Source organism: Falco naumanni, chromosome W (assembly GCF_017639655.2).
Source record: "Falco naumanni isolate bFalNau1 chromosome W, bFalNau1.pat, whole genome shotgun sequence".
NCBI classification, from domain to species: domain Eukaryota; kingdom Metazoa; phylum Chordata; class Aves; order Falconiformes; family Falconidae; genus Falco; species Falco naumanni.
Genome location: NC_054079.1, coordinates 5461283 through 5473890, shown reverse-complemented (window position 1 = coordinate 5473890; position 12608 = coordinate 5461283).

The following is a 12608-nucleotide window of genomic DNA, read 5'->3' as shown; positions in this document are numbered from 1 at the left end:
CCACCCTGCTGTGTGCCCCCGCCCTGCACACTCACACAGCTGAGCTCTCACTGGTGTTTCCCTCTCCCAGGCCCTTCCTAGCCCAGCACCCCCCCCAGCTCTGCCCACCTCCCCTGCCCTCTCCCCAGCCCAGGCAGACACAGCAGCCCACACTGGGCTGGCCCCATGCAATTGCCCACCCAAAGGGGGCTGCAGAGCTCTGGGCACTCAACCCACAGACTCAGCCCACTGGAAGGGCTTAGCAGATCCTGGTGAGCAGAGAGAGGCCTCATCCTGCCAGTCAGCGCCAGGGCTGGCACCAGCCATGGCATGAAGACACAGAGGCCAGTGTCCCCCTCTGTCTGCTGCTCTTCTCTCACACAGACCCTGATTGCCCACTCCTGGAAGCCCCTCTGGGCCAGTCCCTGTCCCCAGCATCAGGATGCTGGCCTGGGGGCTCCCCAGGCACCTCCTGGTGCACCAGGGACACAGCAGCCTGCCCCAGCTGGGGCGTGCAGAGAGACACCTGCTCTTGCCCAGGGATGTGGTCTCAGGCATGGCCCTGAGCAGGCGGTGCTGCTGTGCAGGGCAGCGGTGCCTGAAAGCCCAGGGAGATGGTCCCAGGCACATCCCTCTTGGTCATCCACCATTCCCATGGGCACTGGGCACCCACACGCGAAGGCTCAACACAGGCTCATGCCCTAACGCGTTGCCCCATGCCCTCCTCCCCTGAGCCATGGGGAACCCAAGCCCAGCAGCATGGTCTTCTGGGGGCAATTCCTGCAGCCTGTTCCTGAGCTCAGCTTTGGAAGAAGAGCCCAACCTGCAGGCATGGGGACTGTGAAAAAACCCTTTTGTTTTTCTTAGACTGCAAAGGCAAAACCAACCATTCAAATACATGCAGTGGATCTTCCCAAGCCTGGTTCCACTGGGCCAACATAGCATAAGGAGAAGATTGGTCCGGTAAAAGAAAGGGACTTAAAGGAAGCGTGATATCTATATGCCACATGTCGTGCAGAGATCAGCTGTTTGACTTCTTTCACAAGTGCCAAGGCTGCAGGCATTAAAGGCCTTGGGGCTAAAAGATCTGTGTCTCCTTTTAAAAGTTGCAACAGAGGTGGCATTTGTTCATTAGTAAGGCCTAAATAAGGCCATAACCAATTCAGCATTCCTGAAAGCTTTTGGACATCATTCAAGGTCTTTACGTCCAGTTTCAATTTGATAGCTTGTGGATACACAGTTGTGTTCAGCACATTCATGCCCAGATGTTTCCAGGCTCTTGTCTCTGAACTTTTTCAGGAGCTACAATCAACCCAAACTCAGTTAAACTATGTCTGGACTCTTTCTCAACTGTCTCCAGCAGCTCTTTTGATGGTGCTGCTAGCAAAATGTCATCCATGTCATGATAACAGTAAACATCTTGGTATTTGTCTGTCACTGAACTCAGGGCTTGGGCTACAAACCACTGACAAATGGTTGGTGAGTTTCTCGTGCCTTGAGGCAGTACGGTCCAGTGGTACCTTTTTGTGGGCTCAGAGTTATTTCTAGTTGGTACTGTAAAGGCAAACTTGGCTTTGTCTTCTGGATCTAAAGGAATGGTAAAAAACCAGTCTTTCAGATCAATAACTACAATGTCCCACTCCATTGGTATCACGGTGGCAGACAGCAGTCTCAGCTGCAAGGCCCCCACAGGGGCCATCACTGCATTGACTTTACACAGGTCATGCAACAATCGCCATTTACCTGAAATAATTTTCATCACAAACACAGGGGTGTTCCACAGGCTATGTGACTCTTCAGTGTGGCCCGTGTTTAATTTTTCCTTAAGTAATTCATGCCAGGCACACAGCTTTTCCTGTGGCAGGGGCCACTGACCTACCCATACTTGTCTGTCGGTCAACCAAGTAGACCAAGGGGAGGCTGTTTCACTGCCTGCAGTACAGTGGCCCCAGTTAAAAATCCGTGGTGATCCGAACTCCTCACTGTCCTAGACAATCTTGGCCCCACAAAGTGAGTGCTGGTAACTTATGGCCAGACGGAGGCAGTCTGTCCTTCTTGTGTTTTGATCTGTATAGGTTTTACAGACAAGTAGCTTGTAGTCACGCCCCCCCAACCTACAACTCCCACTGCGTTATTTACCAAAGGCCATTGAGGTGGCCAGTCCTTGCTCGATATGACAGTTACGTCTGCTCTGGTATCCAGAAGACCACTCAACTTCATTTGTGCAGGAGTGCCTCCCGACAACGCCAGAGTGCAGGTCAGGTTGCGTCGTTGTGGAAATGGTTCTTGTGTCCAAGACACTTGAGGTATTCCTGTGGAGGCGAATCCTTCATTGACCCACCATCTGGGCTCTGTTCGGGGAACACAACTCTAAAAAGGCACAAGCTGAGCAAGGCATGTATTTTTTGTAATGTTACCAGGAGGGACAGGTAGGAAAAAACGCATGGGAGATATAAGGCAAACATCAATAAGGTGGTTAAAGATAATTATAATAAATCCTGTAATACTTTTGATCCATGGCCTAAAGTTTCCCAGCCATGAGAAGAGACCAAAGGCATCCCACCCCTGGATCTGCTGCAGATATTTGTTTAAGGCTTTTAAGTTTTGTAAGCTTTTGTGGATTGATTCAGAGTGGTCGCTCAGATTCACATAACATAACATAGCCTATCAAAGTCTTCACACTCGTGTCCCCATGCTAATAATAAAAATCAATAGCAACACTGTTCTGTAGCAACATATGACGGACAGAATTTACATCTGTCAATAAGCCAGAAAAAAATATATATTTGTAGTATCACTTTCTTTAGCAAGCTAGCAGCCTAATTTACTAAGCAAATTAAGAGTGTGCACTATTCTTACAGAAGAGATTAGAGAAGCAAAAATGTGCTTTGCTGCATTCCAGAACTCAGCCTGAGAGTTACAGTCTGCTGTGAGTTCTGGGTTATAACCATTTGACACATGTTGGGGTTGCAATTGTGAAAGTTGCCCGTTTCACTTTTTATTGGCGTTATCATAGCTAGTTCTTTTAAAAGCAACTCTTGAGTTTCCTCGTGTTCGACTTGTTGTTGCAAAATATTCTGAAGCTGATCAATAAAGTTAGTATATGACTCTCTAGGACCCTGCAAGACTGTGGCAAATGACTCACTAGAGGCTCGCCCAGACTCCCGCATCCTGACTGCCTTAATAGCCATCTCCTTCATTTGCAAATAGTTGTCCCTGGAATACCTTGCCTGGGTCACAGAATCGGCACAACTGTTTTCTCCAGCCAACAGCTCATAGTTAACAGCAATTCCCCAATTAAGTTTTCCAATCAAGGCCACTACACGTAGCTCACAAAAATCAAATAACCACATCATATACTGTATCAGAGTTAGTACCATACAAAGCAATGACTTCCAATCACGCAGTGTGAGTGTATAAGGCTCTGCCATTACTTTAAGAAGGGACACAGCAAACGTATTATGAATCCTCCCTTCCCGCACGCTTTGCTTAACCCTTTAACAGCCTCGTATTGCACAGGCTGCTACTTTGGAAGTTGATTTATCTGACAAAATACTGAACATGCCACAGTGACTCCCAAATCTCCTCGCTTAAGCGCTTCCCACTTGCATTCCTGCCAGCAATCCCTCAGACCCCCTTTCACCCTCCCCAAAAATACAGTCAATGCATCAGGGGAGGCGGGCGGGGGGAGGGGGGGGATAGGTCTAGCTCCTTTTCCGGATCTATAGGACCTGGATCATAAGGTTTATCAGTGTCAATGGAATCATTGTCTGAGTTGTCCTGTTCCTGCATTTGGTCCTGTGTTGTGAGGGTCGCTGCAATCAGTGACAGGAGCTTTCGGGGCAGAGGAGGTGTGGACGGAATTGCCACCGTTGGTGGTGTGTTGAGAAGAGTCTCGCTGTTGGTGGAATTTACAGCTTCCTCTGGTTTAGCACTCGTGCTGTTGGTGGAATTTACAGCTTCCTCTGTTTTGGCACTGTTAGTAGAATTAGTCCACACTTGGTGAAGAGTAGTCAGAATTTGCCACCAAGGTGCTAAATGGATTCCCATCTCGGAGTCCCCCTCCGTGGCAGCATCATACAATCGTCTGCTGACCACTTTCATCTCTTTTAAAGTCTCTAAAATCAACCTCCACATTGTGGAGAATTTTCCATTTTCTTCAGAGCCTGAACTAATGTCCTCCCACAGTGCCGCGCTGATCTTATCCCAAGTTGTTAATGCAAAAGCTGTGCTCACTGAGGGGATCAGCCCTCCCTGCCGAGCCCATGACAGCAACTTCCTCAGGCTTCACTCATCATAAGATAACCCTCTCTGAGAGAAGATATGTTGGAGGAGCTTCACCACTGCCGCTTCTTTGCTCAGCATGGACCCCATCTCCTCCCTGACCGCTCCCCTGATCGGGGTGAGATTCCAACGGCTGCGCACATGCATCTTCCCAGGCACCGAGGCAGCGCCTGCTATGGCTGGCTTCTTCCGCCCCCTCTGAGCCGCCTCTGCACTCCTGGAAGCATGGACAAGAAGGTCCCTGTTTGGGCGCCACTTGTTGAAGCAGAAGGCTCAGACACAAGTAATATGACCAATGTGATCAAGTTAGTGCCACTTTATTAATAGACTCACACCAATTTATACTCTACAGCTAAAAATACACACACTACGCATGCTTTGTTATGTAAAAGGTGATCGGTTAAAACTACTCGTTCACACTCTTCCACCTTCCCTAGGATTGGTCCTGGTGTGGTGCCCACACGCTGCTCCCCCCTTGTGCAGGCATCCTGGTTTTTCTCATCTTTCTGTCCAAGTCTCTTACCTCTCTGCAAATACACAGTTTCTTTGTCTCCCTTGGCCTTGCACATGTCCTTCACAACACCTGCAGCTTGTTAGAGCTGTGGCCTGTTATTACAACCAAGTTATTTGGTCTGGATTGCTCATAATTTGCCAGTTTTCTTCCAGCCACTCCACAATTTTGAGTCTGTTTTGACTTGCATCACCACAATTGGTGACCCTGATGTGCTGATGTGACCCAGTAAGGGGTATCCTAAGGCGACCCTGAGACTGTGCCGACATGACCCTGGTAAGGGGTGTCAGGAGCAGATCCTGAGATTGTGACCAGTGGGTTGCTGGGGAGATGGAGCCTGGTGAAGCGGAATAGCGCAGCGGGGCGGCTGCAAGATCCTGGGAGACCGTGACACCAAGAAAGGTGAGCCACCAGGGACAGCATGGGGACTAATTTAAGGAAGATACCATTGTGCTGTCAGTGTGGAAGTTAGTGTTACAGCAGTGTGGAACTACTTTAGATGGGCTGTGGTTAAGATGTATGTTATTGTGAGCCAAGAGACAAGGAGTAGAAGCATCCACTGTGACTCCTCTTAGTGCGTCAACTTGGGAGAATTTAGGATCAACACTGTTAGAAGCTGTGGTGAAAGGGGACAAAGAAGCATCGGGGCTTTTGGCTACATGGGGACTGCTTAGAGATGCTGTGGGGGGCTTAAAAAGTCAGCAAGAGGCCAGTGGGGGTGTATCACCCAGACCTCTCCTGGATCACCCTTCAGTCAACAGACAAGAGGGTGAGGTGGTGGGGGAGAGGGAGAGTCCGTGCCCCTTACCAGTCACCACTCCTCAATGTCCCAAAGCCCCCAAATCTGCCCAACGGCATCGACCTATGTTCGGTAGTGATTCCGAGGATGAGGATGGAGGGCAGAAACCTCGGCAGATTGATCCCTGTACCCCTGAGTCCCACCAACATTTATGGCAGCCCACACTCCCTCCTCCCCCAGCTGCTTCTCCCCTCCCGCTTGCCCCCTCTGCTCCACCCCTGCCTACGCAGGGTGGAAATGCTAAAAAATGGGGAATCATGTCCAGCTACGACAAGATTATCAGTCAGAAACAGTGAAGAGTGTGGTGTGGTAGAAATCCAGTATCCAGCATAATGGTAATACTGTGCAGCCCTTGGCAATTTTGACAGGCTGTAAAAGATGGGGTACAGAAAGAGGGAAACTGGAATTTAGTAGAACATACATGTAGACTGCTCCTTGATGTTACTACTCCTTCCACTGTTGCACTACATGCATATCCTTATAACAGGAGATGTGGCTGCTGGTAACCCTAAGGTTCATACAGTGTTTCCTTGGAAAATAGTGCAGGACTTGCAAAAACCTGTTTCTCAGTATGAGGTGAATTCGCTGGCTACAAAGCAATTGTTACATTTGGTTACCATGGACACTTGGACTCTTTTCAATATTTCTCAGATGGCGCAGATCATTTTCCAACTGTGCCACTAGTGGTCTTCCATGGCACATTGCGGGCAGTGGTGGAACAGCAAGGGCTGCAGAATATGAACCTTCCACAGGATGATCCCCGGGTTGGTAATTGTATTCAGTGTTTAGTTGATTGTAACATAAATCAGGTCATGGTCACCCAGCTACACACAGCCTTTGCCTCTTTGCAATTAACAAGCAAAAAAGAGGAGGATAGAGAATCTCTGAAGAGAGATATAGGAGAGGAAGCTGGAGAATATTTGACCTAACAAGAGATTAGAGAACAGCTGGGTATTGTGAAGGAGAGTAGGAAAGATGACATGGTTATCTAGTGATAAATAGGTGTCTGCATGCGTGTAGTGATATATAGCTATGTAACTGCTGAATGATTTCTGCCCTGAGCCTGGTGCCTGGTGTTGCATACAGCTGCGGTTTGTGTGTGGGCTCAGAGATGTAAATAAGGGCTTCTCTGTTATGGTAAAGTGTCTCTGGTTGCATATATAGAAGAAAAAGAAAAAAAAAAGGGGGGGTGGGGCGAGGAGTGGGTGGGTAATGAAGGGAATGACCCCAGAGGCACATTCAGAGAAAGCATGTTGTGTTTTGAACTTTTTGAAAATCTCTGCCATGCGGTGTCTCCCTTTTTGACTTTGTGTCAGTTGGTGATAAGCAGCCAAAGCACCAAGGTGTCTTAGTAGGCAAGAAAGACCCTTGTACCAGGCAGTGGTCAGGACCACATGGATGTTAACTTGGGGGAGAGGTTATGCTTGTGTCTCTACAGATGAAGGTCCGTGATGGGATACCTGCTCGCTGTGTGCGGCCTGAGCTTAGCGTGCCGGATCGTGGGAGCACTGCTGCCGCCAGTCAACCTAACAACTGATATGTGGGTCTCCTTACTGAACCAGCCCTTGTTTGGTGTGCCCTTCCTTGAAACTGACTTGCAGACATTGTTGCAAAAAAGTGAATGTATGTGGGGAATGAAGAATCTTACTGAAAGCCTTGATATCTGGGGTAATTGATTACCTCTGTATAAAGTTAATCCAAAAGAAGTTGATATTGTTTGCACTTTGAATGTTGATAGTTGTCTTTATGTAGATGCTAGTGTAGTAGGAGGCTATGATGGGACCATGACACCCACATAAATCAACACGTGAACATGTTGATAAGCATAATGCTGCAGGACAAGGCCTCAAGGACAAGACCCCAAGTACTGTTAGCCTGATGAACAGAGACATGTTAGAATTTGTAGGGCACAAGCCCTGGGAACAAACGAGCAAGCTAACTGCAGACTCTTGAGCCGTTGCAGTTGAGATGGCAACCAGATGGACAAAGAGGAACAAGAAGCCAGATAAGGGAACGGATAGTGCCGATAAGGAACTTTATTAATTAAGAAAGTCATGTAGGAAGAAACCCCCTAATCTTAGAATAGAAATTGTTGCTATGACAAGGTAAACTAATCAGTTCCTATTGTTTTAACGGTGTGCCTTAAATGTCAACCAACCAGTGTTTTTTACGCTTAAGATTTAACCAATCAGTGTGTAATATGTAGAAGATAGAAACGTATGTAATTGTAAGAAAATCACTAATAAACGGACAACTTGCTTCCATCAAGCTGTGTCACGTCTCTTCATTCGCCGCATAATGCACTCAAATGCAATATAACTTTGGATGAAGCGTCTAATGATTTAGTTGATTTATGGAACTGATGGGAACGTATTGCAGCGGTTCTTCTCTTACTCGAAGTAACAGCAGAGAAAGCATTAAAGAGTTAAATGCCTTGTTTGTTATGTAGTTAAGTATCTGAGTCAAATTTGCCACTATGACATACAAAACCAGAGCAAGTATTGGCTTTTTGTTGTTGGCTCAAGGACATGGCTCTGAGGATTTTGATGGTATTGCAGCAACATGTTATCAAAATCTGAGAAAACATCAGCCTTTTTGGCATCCATTCACTCAATTGGCAGTATTGTTCGTTTGCTATTGCCTTGGTTGCTGTCATGTTTGCAAGGGCCCTGCAGAACATGACAAACCTGGTACTAGCTGTTCAAAAACAAAAAGGGGAAATTGTAGAACTGTACAGAAAAGAGACAGTGGGTTGTTTTAACATTGATAATGTGCAGCTTTGGCTGTGCTTTGATGATGTGCAGCTGAGATCCTGCAGCAAAGAGTTAAATAACTTTAAGGGAGTATGAGAAGAAACTAGGATGAGACAGAAACAAAGGAGGAATGTGATGTCACCTCTAGAAGGTAAAGAAACAGCATGAACAGTAGACAATAGCCTATAGTGAACAGCACTAAGGGAAGTGTTGTATGAATTTGACTGATCGCTCAAACTCTATTCATAAGCAGCTTGCTGAGTTAAAAAAAAAAAGTGCAAGCCATAAAGATTGAGAACGGGTTAACGGACTGGCTACAGAGTTTAGGAATTACTGGATGGTTAAAAGATTTGTTTCTGCACAGGATAATGGTATTAATTGCCACTGTAATCTTTTTAATGATATTGGGCTGTGTGTGGAATTGCTTTATGAGAATGATGAACTGAATGATAAAAGGGGTCTGGATCACTCAAAAACAAAAAGGGGGATTTGTGGAGTGGCTGGAAGACAACGGACATATGAGCAATCGAGACCAAGTAACTTTGTTGTAATAGCAGGCAGAGCAGGCCGCAGCTGTAACAAGCTGCAGGTGTTGTGAAGGACATAGGCAAGGCCAAGAGAGACAAAGAAACTGCATTCGCAGAGAGATAAGAGAGCTGGACAGAAAGAAGACAGAAAGCAGGATGCCTGCACAAGGGGGGAGCAGCGTGTGGGTGCCACTCCGGGACCAATGAAAGGGAGTGTGATGCCACATGGACAACAGCTAAGTGACATAAAAGACGCCAGAAAAGACTGATGCATCCAAGCGATTAAACAAGGTGTTGTTTACATTGAATTATTTGTCCCTGAGAGAGGAAAGAGAAGGGTCCCCATCGTTATACATCATCAGGCTATTCAGGGAAGTCAAACACAGGCCATTCCTGGGTTATAGGTTTATTATAAGAACATGACTACAGGCAACTGGAAAAGACCCAGTCCAGTGTTGTTCATCGGTAGAGGATATTTTTGTGTTTCCACAGATAAAAGACCTCTATGGGTCTCTAGCAGATTTGTCCGCCCTGCATGTCAACTCCAGAAGAACGGAGAAAATATAGATGACAGCTTTATCTCCAACCAGTCTTTAACTGTGTGCAGAACTTGGGCCAGTCCCATCCACCATAGAAGACGTGCTGTTGACAGCAGCGAGAAGACAATCATTTGGGTCACGAGCTTGTAATGCTGTGTTGAAAAAAATTTGTAATAGGAAGAATGCTGTTTGTGGAAGCTATAGTGAATGAGCAGCAATAATATTAAGTTGTGGTAACTGTAGACAGAATTTTGTTATAGGTTGTAGCTGCTTGCGAAATGATTATGCTTTGTATTTAGATTGTTAAAAGAGCTTTGCTAATATTACTTTGAAAATACTTGTAGGGAATTTTTGAACCCTAAGCCAAATCAACATTTTCCAGAAATATGGATGCCAGAAAGTATTGACAGCAGAATAGAAGCTATCTCTTGGTGGGCCTTGACAGAAAACTTAACTGTTGTTTTAGCTACAAAGAAAACACAAGCTCTTGGCTTGTGGTGCTTATTTTGCCAGTTGGGAACAAGATTGCGAGATAATGAAATTGTTTGAGCTGATTGTAGGGCTGATAGGAATCATCAGCATGCCCTCGCAAGGAACAGCACGGGTTCCTGTCCAACCACAAATGAACATGTGGGTTACCTGGGCCAACAAGACAGGGCAAGATTCATTTTGCTTATTGTTAGCTACCCCATCTGACCCATTTCGTACCTGTTTGATTTGGGTCCCTTTAAACCATATGAAGGAGTTTGGGCACTGGACAACAGGTAAAATATACTCCGACAACCTAGAACAAGCAGCAAATTACTTTTGCACCACCATCAGTGGATCTGTGCAAGCCGATTGGTGCAAATCACTTGGTATTCCAAGAAACCCCTCGGGGGCTCAAGCGTTCCAAATTGCACAGGGCCTGAATGTTACTGGCATGGAACCTCAGGAACTTGACATCTTAACGATCTATGCCGGGAAACTAATGTTTATTTTTTGGATTTTACAAGAAAGACATTGACTCAGGTAATTTTAGGATCCACAAACCAAGAAATAATAATACTTGGATTGCACCTGGGTCCCCCTGGAATTATAAAATAACCAGTTACAGTAAGGATAGGACATGGCCTGTTTCATGGTCTGGTGAGACAAATGAAAAAGCAAAGATGTTGCCTCAGGGAGTATTCCTCATTTCTGGAGATGGTGCCTGGCCAGCTGTACCTGCAAGGGCACAGGGAGGACCATGTTACTTTGGCAAACTAACAGAATCTCAAGGTTGTGCCTTGGAACAGTTTGCCTCCGGCCGATTCCAAAAGTCAGCGGTTCCCCATCTCAGCCCAGAAAGCAGGTAGAACAACTTTTGTGGTGTCTTTCAGCTGCCTAGCGGAGCAATGTAAAAACTACCAGAGAACTCCTTGCTGGCACCTTCCCCGGTGGAGTTGTGCATGGGGTGTGTTTGGAGCGTTTTGTCGCCGGCCGACTCCAAAAGTCAGCGGTTCCCCATCTCAGCCCAGAAAGCAGGTAGAACAACTTTTGGGGTGTCTTTCAGCTGCCTCGCGGAGCAATGTAAAAACTACCAGAGAACTCCTTGCTGGCACCTTCCCCGGTGGAGTTGTGCATGGGGTGTGTTTGGAGTGTTTTGTTGCCGGCCGACTCCAAAAGTCAGCGGTTCCCCATCTCAGCCCAGAAAGCAGGTAGAACAACTTTTGGGGTGTCTTTCAGCTGCCTAGCGGAGCAATGTAAAAACTACCAGAGAACTCCTTGCTGGCACCTTCCCCGGTGGAGTTGTGCATGGGGTGTGTTTGGAACATTTTGTCACCAGCCGACTCCAAAAGTCAGCGGTTCCCCATCTCAGCCCAGAAAGCAGGTAGAACAACTTTTGGGGTGTCTTTCAGCTGCCTAGCGGAGCAATGTAAAAACTACCAGAGAACTCCTTGCTGGCACCTTCCCGGTGGAGTTGTGCATGGGCTGTGTTTGGAGCGTTTTGTTGCCGGCCGACACCGAAAGTCAGCGGTTCCCCATCTCAGCCCAGAAAGCAGGTAGAACAACTTTTGTTGTGTCTTTCAGCTGCCTAGCGGAGCAATGTAAAAACTACCAGAGAACTCCTTGCTGGCACCTTACCCGGTGGAGTTGTGCATGGGGTGTGTTTGGAGCGTTTTGTTGCCGGCCGACTCCGAAAGTCAGCGGTTCCCCATCTCAGCCCAGAAAGCAGGTAGAACAACTTTTGTGGTGTCTTTCAGCTGCCTAGCAGGAGCAATGTAAAAACTACCAGAGAACTCCTTGCTGGCACCTTCCCCGGTGGAGTTGTGCATGGGGTGTGTTTGGAACATTTTGTCACCGGCCGACTCCAAAAGTCAGCGGTTCCCCATCTCAGCCCAGAAAGCAGGTAGAACAAGTTTTGTTTTGTCTTTCAGCTGCCTAGCGGAGCAATGTAAAAACTACCAGAGAACTCCTTGCTGGCACCTTCCCCGGTGGAGTTGTGCATGGGGTGTGTTTGGAGCGTTTTGTCGCCGGCCGACACCGAAAGTCAGCGGTTCCCCATCTCAGCCCAGAAAGCAGGTAGAACAACTTTTGTGGTGTCTTTCAGCTGCCTAGCAGAGCAATGTAAAAACTACCAGAGAACTCCTTGCTGGCACCTTCCCCGGTGGAGTTGTGCATGGGGTGTGTTTGGAGCGTTTTGTCGCCGGCCGACTCCAAAAGTCAGCGGTTCCCCATCTCAGCCCAGAAAGCAGGTAGAACAACTTTTGGGGTGTCTTTCAGCTGCCTAGCGGAGCAATGTAAAAACTACCAGAGAACTCCTTGCTGGCACCTTCCCCGGTGGAGTTGTGCATGGGGTGTGTTTGGAGCGTTTTGTTGCCGGCCGACACCGAAAGTCAGCGGTTCCCCATCTCAGCCCAAAAGCAGGTAGAACAACTTTTGGGGTGTCTTTCAGCTGCCTCGCGGAGCAATGTAAAAACTACCAGAGAACTCCTTGCTGGCACCTTCCCCGGTGGAGTTGTGCATGGGGTGTGTTTGGAGCGTTTTGTTGCCGGCCGACACCGAAAGTCAGCGGTTCCCCATCTCAGCCCAGAAAGCAGGTAGAACAACTTTTGGGGTGTCTTTCAGCTGCCTAGCGGAGCAATGTAAAAACTACCAGAGAACTCCTTGCTGGCACCTTCCCCGGTGGAGTTGTGCATGGGGTGTGTTTGGAGCGTTTTGTCGCCGGCCGACTCCAAAAGTCAGCGGGTTCCC